Consider the following 10,412-nt stretch of genomic DNA (forward strand, 5'->3'; position numbering starts at 1 on the left):
AATACAGGCATATGGTCTTTAAAAATTCCAGATAGAAAGGCATATTTCCATAAACAGCAAAGGTTAAAGTAAGCAAATGAGAAAAATTTTTAGGACTGACTATCAAGACTGGGGTGGTGGAAGGAGTAAGGAGCTGAAAATAGGAGTGGGGCGCCTTTTTTCTCACCCTGGTTTGTGTTGTGTAGCGGCCCAAGCAGAAGTTCCATAGATCCTCACTTGCGGGCTAGGGATTTTTACCCTCTCCCCAGAAATAAACTCTAGGTAAGGATTTGTAAGACAATGGCAACAGTGAATAGACTGTACATCTGGAAAAGTTTTGGTAGTGATGAGAGAAGTTTTACATAATATAATTTGCATGCCATAGATCAATCAAGTGTTCATTCATTGTTTATTGAGTCTTCCCTCAGCTAGGTTGTCTGGTGGAAGCCCAGGCTGAACTTTCAGAGGCTTATCAATGACTAGGGAAGAGAAAAATAACACAAAGCAAACTTATAGTTATTTGAGACAATTGGAAAATAATTAAATATGCATCTGCTAGTCTGGAATTGCAGTTTTCAAGTTGTGTGCATCAGATCAAATGGGTCTTGTCAAAATGTGGATTGCCAGGCCTCACTTGGATTCAGAGGGCCAGCACAGGCCCTCTGTATTTGAAACAAGTGTTCTCAGCTATTTGATGAAAATGAACTTCAAAGCCTACTTTGAGAATCACTAATTTAGAATGTTACTTTATTTTTTTAAAAGTGGGGAAAGTAACGTTTGGTACTTTTACTACTCATAGTTTTGGCATATACTGTGTCATTTAATTTTGAGGTAGAGACCCATGGTTTAGCCAGAAATTTAGTCAGGGTCTGCATCTAAAGTGTAGGATCTTCCCTTGACAAGCATGCTGCTGTCTTTTCCCAAAAGGACAGAAAGTCAGGGCGTGTGAGGCTGGCCGCACGGACTAGGGTGCCATGTGTTTGTCCCCTGGCTTGTTCCTTAAGCCAGCCTCTGCATGGTGCCCAAAGTTATCTATCAAATGCAAATCTGACTGTGGCATAATATTATACTTTATTACCCTGTGATGTATTTTTTTCACTGAGCACTATAATTTGGACATCTTTTTGGTTGAGTTCCCTGGTTTTTGCCCAATGGAAAAAAAAGTAATAATTATTATTATTTTTTGAGATGGAGTATCAGTCTGTCACCCAGGCTACAGTGCAGTGGTGCAATCTTGTCTCACTCCAACCTCTGCCTCCCAGGTTCAGGCAATTCTCCTGCCTCAGCCTCCTGAGAAGCTGCGATTACAGGTGCATGCCACCACGCCTGGGTAATTTTTGTATTTTTAGTAGTGACGGGGTTTCACCATGTTGGTCAGGCTGGTCTTGAACTCCTGACCTCGTGATCCACCTGCCTCGGCCTCCCAAAGTGCTGGGATTACAGGAGTGAGCCATTGTGCCCAGCCCGATTTTTTTTTGAAATACCATTAAAGCAAACACAAAATTAAGTATCATTAATCAAGCCCATTAATTACATTTTTAGCATGGGGCTGGGGTGGTTCATGCCTTGGAGTCAGCTGATTTTGCTCTGTTCCATGTCAGCAGGTTGTGCGTTTGCCCACTAGTCTTAAACATTTACATCGTGAGTCAGGAAAATGCATGGACCAATTTGCACAAATTCAACACTACTATTGGAAGAGCTTAAAGTGCAGACTTTACTGACCACTGGCTGGGAGAACTATATTTTTCATTGGGGATAACCATTCTAGTGACAGTTAAATCTGATGTTTCAGAAAACCTTCAGGAGACTAGGTTTGGGGTGGATCCACACTGATGAATTTCATCCTTTTAAGGAATTCACTAGCAATAAGAAGATACAGAAGTGTCAGTCCAACCCTCAAACATTGTGCATGTAAGATAACCTGGAACTCGTCATCAATACAGACTCCCCCATCACTGTCTTCCTCCAGCTGTTAAGGATCCATAGATCTGAGTTGGTTCTACTGAAAGATTTCCCACCATGGTATAAGAAACAATTGATCGCCAAACTTCTCTAACTACAGTTATCAGCCCAATCTGAGTCACAATTCTTTCCAGACCAGGCAACCAAAGAGCCCCCTAACTGGCTATCCCCACAACAGCAGTGACATCATCTTCATGTGCAGGTTGGATAGCTAGTTCCCTGTTTAAAACAGCTAAGTGGCTGCTCATTTCAGTTAGATTAAAAGCAAAAGTCACTTAAGTGCCAACCAAATGACCTGACTGCTGCTTCCTTCTCCAGCTCCTGCCAGCTCCTTTCCACATTCCAGCCCACTGGGTTTCATTCAGCTCCTGATCCATGTCAACCCCTTTCACACTTAGATGGCCTTTGCACCAGTTCCTATCCATCCTCCAAGTCACCAAGTTATCTGACTTCAGAAACTCTTCCTCCTGAGGCTCTGCTTTCCTACTGCTTATCAAAGATGTGTGTGTCTTTGTAAAAAGTGGATCTCCTGCTGAAAGGTGGCCTCCGTGAGCATGTTCCTATCCAAGCTCAGTGCCTGATACAGACCTGGCCCATCGTGGAGACTCAGAAAAGATGGAGCCATCAGGCCTCATCATGGCTCGGCATCCACATCCTTTAAAACTACACATCACATGTTAAACAGCTAGATCTGATGGGTTGAGCGTGATAGAAATTATCACTGCCTTCTAGAAGCCTGAAAGTGAATCTAAGAGAAAGGATCCATGTGGAAGAAAAAATGTACTGTACTGGGATTTATATAGACCTAACTGATGATGCCAGTGAGGAGCTGAGAAGGAGGGAAGCTTGCGAATAAGTAAATACATATTTGATAGCAAATAAGTAAATACATATTTGATAGCAGTCAGTATTTTTCTTGGAAGGACTCATTCTTGTGGCTGGACAGCGGTGACAGGTGGCATTTCTGATCCCTGATGTCATCTAAGAGCTTCAGACTGTGATGGAATAAGTACAGCCTCCATGCTATGCACAGCCACCTTACTTGAAAGTGATTTCTGCATTTCCTCCTAATACTTGATTATAACTGATCTTTCAAAGCCCTTTCTTTTTGTACAATGAAAGGGGTTAAATAGAGACTAAGATGGGTGTGTAACAAAAATTTTTTAGATGCCTTGATGCATTATTCTGGTGGTTTACCTGTAAGAGTATGGCCCTTACAACCCTAGAAAGTCAGCAGCTGGAGATGATCGTGCCCAAAGCTTCTCTACCCAGATCCTCCCCGAAGTTGAGATGAATTGGCACAGAGAAGATTTACATGAGAGAGTCTGTGCTATCTCCAGGAACATAGCATGGAGTCTGAATATATAATAAAACCACAGAAATCTATAAGTCTTTGTAAATGCCAAATTATATTATTACATATAACTACATTGTTATTTCATTCACTTATCTCAGTTGTCATCTGAGGCAGATATGAGCTCCTTTCTAAAGAAAAGGAAACTGAGGCTTAGAGTATAAGCGACTTGGTTGAGATCATCCAGTTAATAAACTAATCAGAGGTGCTAGGACTGGAAGCTACCTCTCACTTTGTAGCGGCCTCTTATTCCACTTCTCTGTTCTCATTGGTGTTACTTTATTTTCTTTCCTAAGAAAAATACAGAACTCTACTGATGATTTCTTTGCAAAGCAATAGCAGGGACTTTAAAATCCTATTTAAACATCTCTCTTTCTCTCTCCAAAACTCAACTGCTTACAGTATTTATTTCTCAAGGTGAAAGAAAATCAGGTTCTGGGGTAGCTGGTGGAGGGAGCTTCGTAACTACACTTCCTAATGGTTCATTTTCTTTCCTCTTACAGTTTTCAGTAATAATCATCATAATATTTGTCATTTATTGAGAACATTTGTTATTGAGATGTCAGACTTTACGTATAGCATTTAAGTCTCATAGTAAGCCTTGTATGGTTGGTTTTCTAAGTCTCCTCGTTTTATAGTATTGGACACTGAAGCTCGAAGGAGTTGGGCAATTTACTGAAATGGACATGAAAAGTAAGTGAGGCCAGGATTCAGACCCAGGGAGTCTGACTCTGCCTGTAGTCTTTACTCTTCATCCCCTCATTATACTCTCTTTAATTCTAATGATTGCATAAGGCTGCAGATAATCCTCCTACCGCTTGACTGGCCAGTCTTGTTCTGGTGACCCAGGAGCTGCAAAGGCTATGAATCTGCAAGCATGGAAACCCATCTCCATACCTCATCTCCCACAATGGACTACTTGCTTATAAGAAATCAGCTTATCAGGACCAGGCAGGTTCTAGGATTATGGAAGGAAAAGAAGACAATGTTTTTCTTGGTGTCTATATCATTTAGTTTAGGCTTAGCTGCACATAGCACCTACCCTACTCCATTCCACAACTAAAAACAAAACAAAACACCAAAATGAGAGACTTACGAATTAAACTAGGCAAACATTTATTTCTCTATCATACAAAATAAATGCGGAATTGGGTTCTTTGGGCCTGTTATGGCAACCTCATGGTTGTCAAATTCTTTCTCTTTTGCTTTTTAGTATGTTGCCTCCTTTCTAAAATGGATGCTTGAGTGCCAGCCATGATGTCCCGATTCCAGCAAGAAAGAAGAAGCAGGAAGCAAGTGCATGTGTCAATTAACTGTCTTTTAAGCTGCTCACAGCACTTATGCTCGCATCTCCATGGTGGCCTGGACCCATAAAACGGACATACATAGCAGTAAGAGAGTCATGCCTGGTCAAGACTTAGGGGCTCTATTACTTGAGGTATGAGGGGAAAGCTGGCCTTGGGGTAAGCAACAGCAATCCTGCCAGTCTCCATTCTGGAATCTCTTATGACATCATGGTAGTCATTCCCCAAACTTTAGGGTCTTAGGAATTGCCTGGGAAGCTTGTTAAAAATTCAGATTCCTGGAGCTACTGTTAGAGATTCCTATTTAGCAGACTTGGGATGGGGCCTGGGAATCCTCATTTTTCTCAAGCACCCTACCTGCTCATTTCATTGATTTTGATGCAAATGGTTAGGGATTCGCCTCCCACTTGAGAAATACCATATGGGATTCCAATCAGAAACCAGGAGTAGAGAGGCCAAGGTATGAGAAAACCTGGTGAACTCAGGTAAGAAAATAAATTCCATCTGTTTCTCCCCTAGCGAAATTATATACATGATCTGGCCTGCTTCTGTAGTATCCACAGTGGAGTTCCCTGACTGAAAGAAGTGCAACTAAATTCTCCTTTGTCACTAAAGAGGATGAAGTCAACAAAATAGTCTTTTAATTTGATGAACTACTCTACTCTAATTTTTTTTATATGTTTAGAATATAGGATCCCTTCTTTAAAATTTTTCAAATGTAGATCTTCTTATCCTTAAGACCCAAAATGAGAAAAGGTTTAAGCGTCTCCAAAGATGCATGTAGCCATTCAAATTCCTTCTGTGTGTGATTCAAAATAAAACAAGTTAGAGTTAAAGAGAAGATAGCATGGGGAGTATTCAAAATGAAGGCAGGATAGCTCTGATGACAGATTTTTTGTCACAAAATTAAAGTTGACTCCTTGAATACAACCCAGTTTAAACTCAAGGCCAAAAGAAGTACGTAAAACATAGGCAAAAAATGCCATAGCAATCATCAAAACCCAAGGATGGCTTAAAAAAGGAAAAAGAAAAAAATGGGAACACTATCATTCCTTCCTTAACAATCACATCATAAATAAGCTTTCCCAGCTAGCAGCAAACTCCTTTCATCTATAACTTAAAGGCAAAGACCTCATAAATTGACTGGGGTATTCTTCCTCAGTGTGACTACAAGGCAGATTATTTAAAACTGAAGGCTCCTACTGATATGTTTTTCAGAAGGAGTCACTGGTGGGATTCAGAATGGTTGCCATTCATTGCTTTGGTGAGTAATATCTCAAAGATAACGCAGGAGAAATCACAAGCACTCCCCTTGGCTGGGGAGGCAGCAATGTAGCCTTTCAGATGTCATGTCAAACCTCTCTGAGATGGGTGCTGAGGATCCCTTGGTGGAGCTGGCAAGGTGTGGGGACACATGCTTTTGATTATCTAAAGAGAATGAGTATAAAAACAAAACCTAATCCAAGAAGGAATGTAAATCCTGTCTCTTTGTGCCCTGTTGAAATGTAATGTCAGTACTTAAGAATTCCTTTTGCCACTATATGGACTCGGGCCAGATACTGACATTTAGAGCCCAAGTTCTGTTATTTTCCTTGTGAAACTGTAAGGAGAAATGTCTTCATGATTACCAAAAGTATGTGTGGATAGATGGTAATGAAGATAAATCGTTTTTCCCTTGCCTGATACCCGAGCCCTTTGTGGTATATGCCACAATGTAGCTTTTACAAAAATCATATTTATTTATATGCTGTTGGGGACAGAAAGTGTGTGAAACTCAAGCATGAATGTGATTTCTATTCTTAGTGCCTTTTATATGAATTTTTTTAATGTAATGCTTTATAAAGTTTGTTTTTTAACTTAGCATCTTTCCCAGGAATGAGAGCAAAAGTACTCAAAAAATGCATTGCAAGACATGTGAACCCTGTATACAGCAGTTTATTCCCTTAGCCTATTTCTTTAATCATGTAACCCTAATCAATGAACCTCCTAATATCCATGCACTGGGGCTTATTGGCTCCAGCTATCCCTCATATTCAAGGAATCTTGCTGCCATTGTGTTTTAAATACCCACAGCCTATTGGCAATCTTGCTGCTGTTGCTTTTTATTCATGGACTTAGTCTTGGATAATCAAATAACTTATTGAAATGGCACCGTCCCACACTGATGTGGTTTACCGTGCAGGACTGGGGAGGAACGCATGCTTTTGGAAAGAAGAGAGGTCTTTGTTATTAGGATTGATTTCATTTCATTGTACTTTTGGCTCCCTTTTCAGCATTAGGTTCTTTTCCTATGATTTTTGAAAAATAGTTAATAGAGAAAAATATGCCCAAGTTAGTGGATGGTCTAGGGACCCAACTCCATCTGGCAGTTTACATGAGCAATGAGAGTCCACTATGCGAAAGCAAAGGCAACATGATGCCATCTAATAAACACTTGTAAAAGTATGTATGATACTTATAAAATATATATATATATATATATATATATATTTTTTTTTTTTTACCAGAGTCCTATTTGTTTATTGCTGCTTTATGGTTTTTCAAATTGGAGAGAGCAATTTCAAACATGTATGATACACATAAGAGCAATTTCCAGATACAAAGAAATCTTTGGCAAAAAAACATTGACCAGGCCAGCCAGTGTGGCTGCTCTCTCCCTCTCTTGAGCTGGGAGCTGTTGTTCTGGGCACAAGGGTCTCCCTAGCGCAGCATGGTCACTGACATAGGCCTTCCTTTAATTTATTACTATTATTATTTTTAAAATATGAGGAACAGAGTCCACAGTGTCTTTTTAAAAATAATAATACAATCCAGGACTTTTTAGAAAAAATGATTAAGACCAGTAGAGTGCTCATATAATAGAGAAAAAAGACAAGAGGCAGGAATCCAGCCAAGAGGAAAACACACTTTTCATTTTCTTCCTGAGACTGGAGATTCTCTGCTAAAGTGAAGGCGCCATCCACAAAGTTACATCTGATGGACATTACTTATGACATGACTTAAGCAGAGAAAGAACAGTCGAAACCAAATTCTCCAGCCTTTAAATGAATTCCCAGCTACAAACCAGAAGAATAACACTATTAGGTCTGGAGGGCAGCAGGATATGGAGCTCTGCGACTCAGATTTCTTTTCACGATGTTGGCATGACTTTGTAGGATCTATGTATTATTTATGTGGCACCACTACCATGTTTTAAAATAATCTTTGGACATACGCCCATGAATTAGTTTAATCGAATTCTCCCATTTTTATCCATAATGAGTTCTAGTCTTTGCAGCCAGCAAGACTTGGGGCACACTCTATGTCTCCTGGAAGTCTTGGGGTAATCCCAGAGGTTCATTATTTCTAATTACTTCATATCTAAATGTGTAGTCCTGAGCTCATTGCACAAACCAGCCAAAGGAGGTAGGATTCCTCTCTCCGCTACTTTCCCCTCAAGTATAAATATGTATGTTTCACAACTGAGCCCTTATAGCCAAAACCAAAATCTGCATCCATTTCTGGCATTGTTATCTGGAATACAAGATGCAACGCAATTAATTGCAGAGAGTGTTGACACGTTTCCAAAAGATGAGGAGAAGATGATGTGGACAGGTGAAGATTGAGGCTGAGGATGGTCTGTAGGTGAGGGGAATTCTGAAAAGAATTACGGTGCAGGCTGTTTGATGCAGAAATACATACACCTCAGTCAAGATGTTTATTTTAGTGGTATTTTGGTGTCTCTATTCATGTTGAGCATGAAACTGGGGTGAACAATTCATTTGGGTTTGTCTTGGGCTTTCTGGGTTTCAGCACTGAATGTCCTGCATCCCAGTAAACCCCTCAGTCCAAGGCGAACCAGGATGGTTGGTCACCCTACAAGGCACCTAGACACAGGCATCTGAGATATCTAAATGTGTATGATACATTTCAAAGGGTGACATTAGAAACTCAGTTTTTCTGTCATGCCACCTCCCAGAATATTTTCATTTTTCTCCACTAGTTACCGAAGGCAGTTGATAGGGGAAAAGGTATTCAGGAAGCAGAAACTTCAGCCCTATGCTGGAAAGGTGGATTCTTGATGATGAAAGCCTAGTAGTTCCGAGTCCAGCGAGGGCATAGTCCAGAAAGCTTTCTGAATTCCAGGGTTTCAGAAACATGGATCCTCCAATATAAGCATTCATTTTCCTCCACACTCCCTTCTAAGGAGCATTCTGCACTGCCCTGTTTGCCTCCAGGGCCCCGGGAGAAGATTTTCAGGAAGTTTAGCTCTAAGCGCAGCATGAGCCCCTCAACTCTATCCCTGAAGAGTTTCTAGGAAAACAGGAAAAAAAACTTTATAGATATTTTTGGTGACACATCTCTGTTTCTCTTGGATGGGTCACTGTGTTGAGACAGACTTTGAGGCAGTTGCAAGGCAGTCTGGTTTAATTCACCTTACGTTTGGGGGCAAATGTCCCAGATTTTCAACCTAAAGAACAATGCACAGCTGCACCTTAGATAAAATTGCCCCAGAATGCAGCCAAGGAAAACTTTCAGCATTGTTCAGCTCCTGGACAGATTGGAGCAAGGGAGTTGGGGCTCAACTTGACACAAGCCTTCATGGTTCTTGGAGTGATCATCCATGAATCAGAAAACTGTGGAGACGTCTCTGGGATCAGAATTATCACTATGGGAGAAATTCTGGGTTGGGGATGGAACTACATGGGGATGTGATATATCAGTTCCCTATTTCAAGGGAGTTGAAGAGATGATTTTAGAAATCATAAGATGAGCTTTTTTTTTTTTTTTTTTTTTTTTTTTTTTTTTTTTTTTTTTTTGTAAACCTAGATTTCAGGGACACTGAATTTCTTACAACTAGGCATTTTAGGAAGCTAGGAAGAGGTCTGTGGTGGACATTTTTATTTTTATTTTTGAGGCAGGGTCTCACTCTGTCACCTAGGCTGGAGTGCAGTGGCAAGATCCCGGCTCACTGCAGTCTCAACCTTCTGGGCTCAAGTGATCCTCCCACCTCAGCTTCCCAAGTAGCTGGGACTACAGGCATGTACCACCACACGTGGCTAATTTTTGTACTTTTTGTAGAGATAGGATTTTGCCATGTTGCCCAGGCTGGTCTCGAACTCCTGAGCTCAAGTAATCCATCCACCTCAGCCTCCCAAAATGCTGGGATTACAGGCATGAGCCATGGCGCCCGGCCTGGTGGACATCTTTACACTGATGAATCTGACTCATTAGTGGAGCTTGCATCCTCTGAGCTCTTTTAGCAGGAGAGAGAATCAAGTAGGCTTTAAAACTTCTGGTGAGGAACATGTACTACCAGAAAGAAAAAAACTCCATGAGGAGGATCAGCCCAGGTCCCAGGTAGTTGTGCATGAAAATGGTACCGGAAAGGCACAACTGCAAAACAGACAAATGCCAGAGTGAAATGTAGCCTGCAGAATTTATCGTTACTACTTGGTCACAGAAGAAGTCTTCAAGGATCTCAGTTTTGCTTATAGATTAATCTGATAGTCTTCAGATAAAAATGTCAGACTGAAGAGTTGATACGATCTGTAGGTTGAAGCGTTTTTGTTTGTGTTGCTGTTTTCTCATACACTAACAAGAAGAAGAGAGGAAGGTGCCACCTTTGTGTTTGTGCTTTAGGAGCTCTGGCAGCTGGCCCCCTGGCAGGAAGTGATGGAACACAGCTCACAGGATCAGAGACCATCGATTCAGGTCAGCAGAGAGTGGTTTATAGAAAGGAGTTTCTAAAGGAGCTTAGACTTCACCATGAACTGGTGGGATGGCCTGAATTTTCATTGTTGGTGGAGCTCATTAGAGGGAAGAAGGAGAAA

At 40.9% G+C, this 10,412-nt stretch overlaps 1 protein-coding gene across 5 annotated transcripts in view; it reads right to left on the reverse strand.

Annotated features, from left to right (window-relative positions):
- The window catches only part of LOC105466706 (palladin, cytoskeletal associated protein), a 433,580-nt gene that overhangs the window by 310,655 nt on the left and 112,513 nt on the right, over positions 1-10,412 (reverse strand). The gene's annotated exons all lie outside the window — the stretch shown is intronic.

Source organism: Macaca nemestrina, chromosome 3 (assembly GCF_043159975.1).
Source record: "Macaca nemestrina isolate mMacNem1 chromosome 3, mMacNem.hap1, whole genome shotgun sequence".
Taxonomy (NCBI): domain Eukaryota; kingdom Metazoa; phylum Chordata; class Mammalia; order Primates; family Cercopithecidae; genus Macaca; species Macaca nemestrina.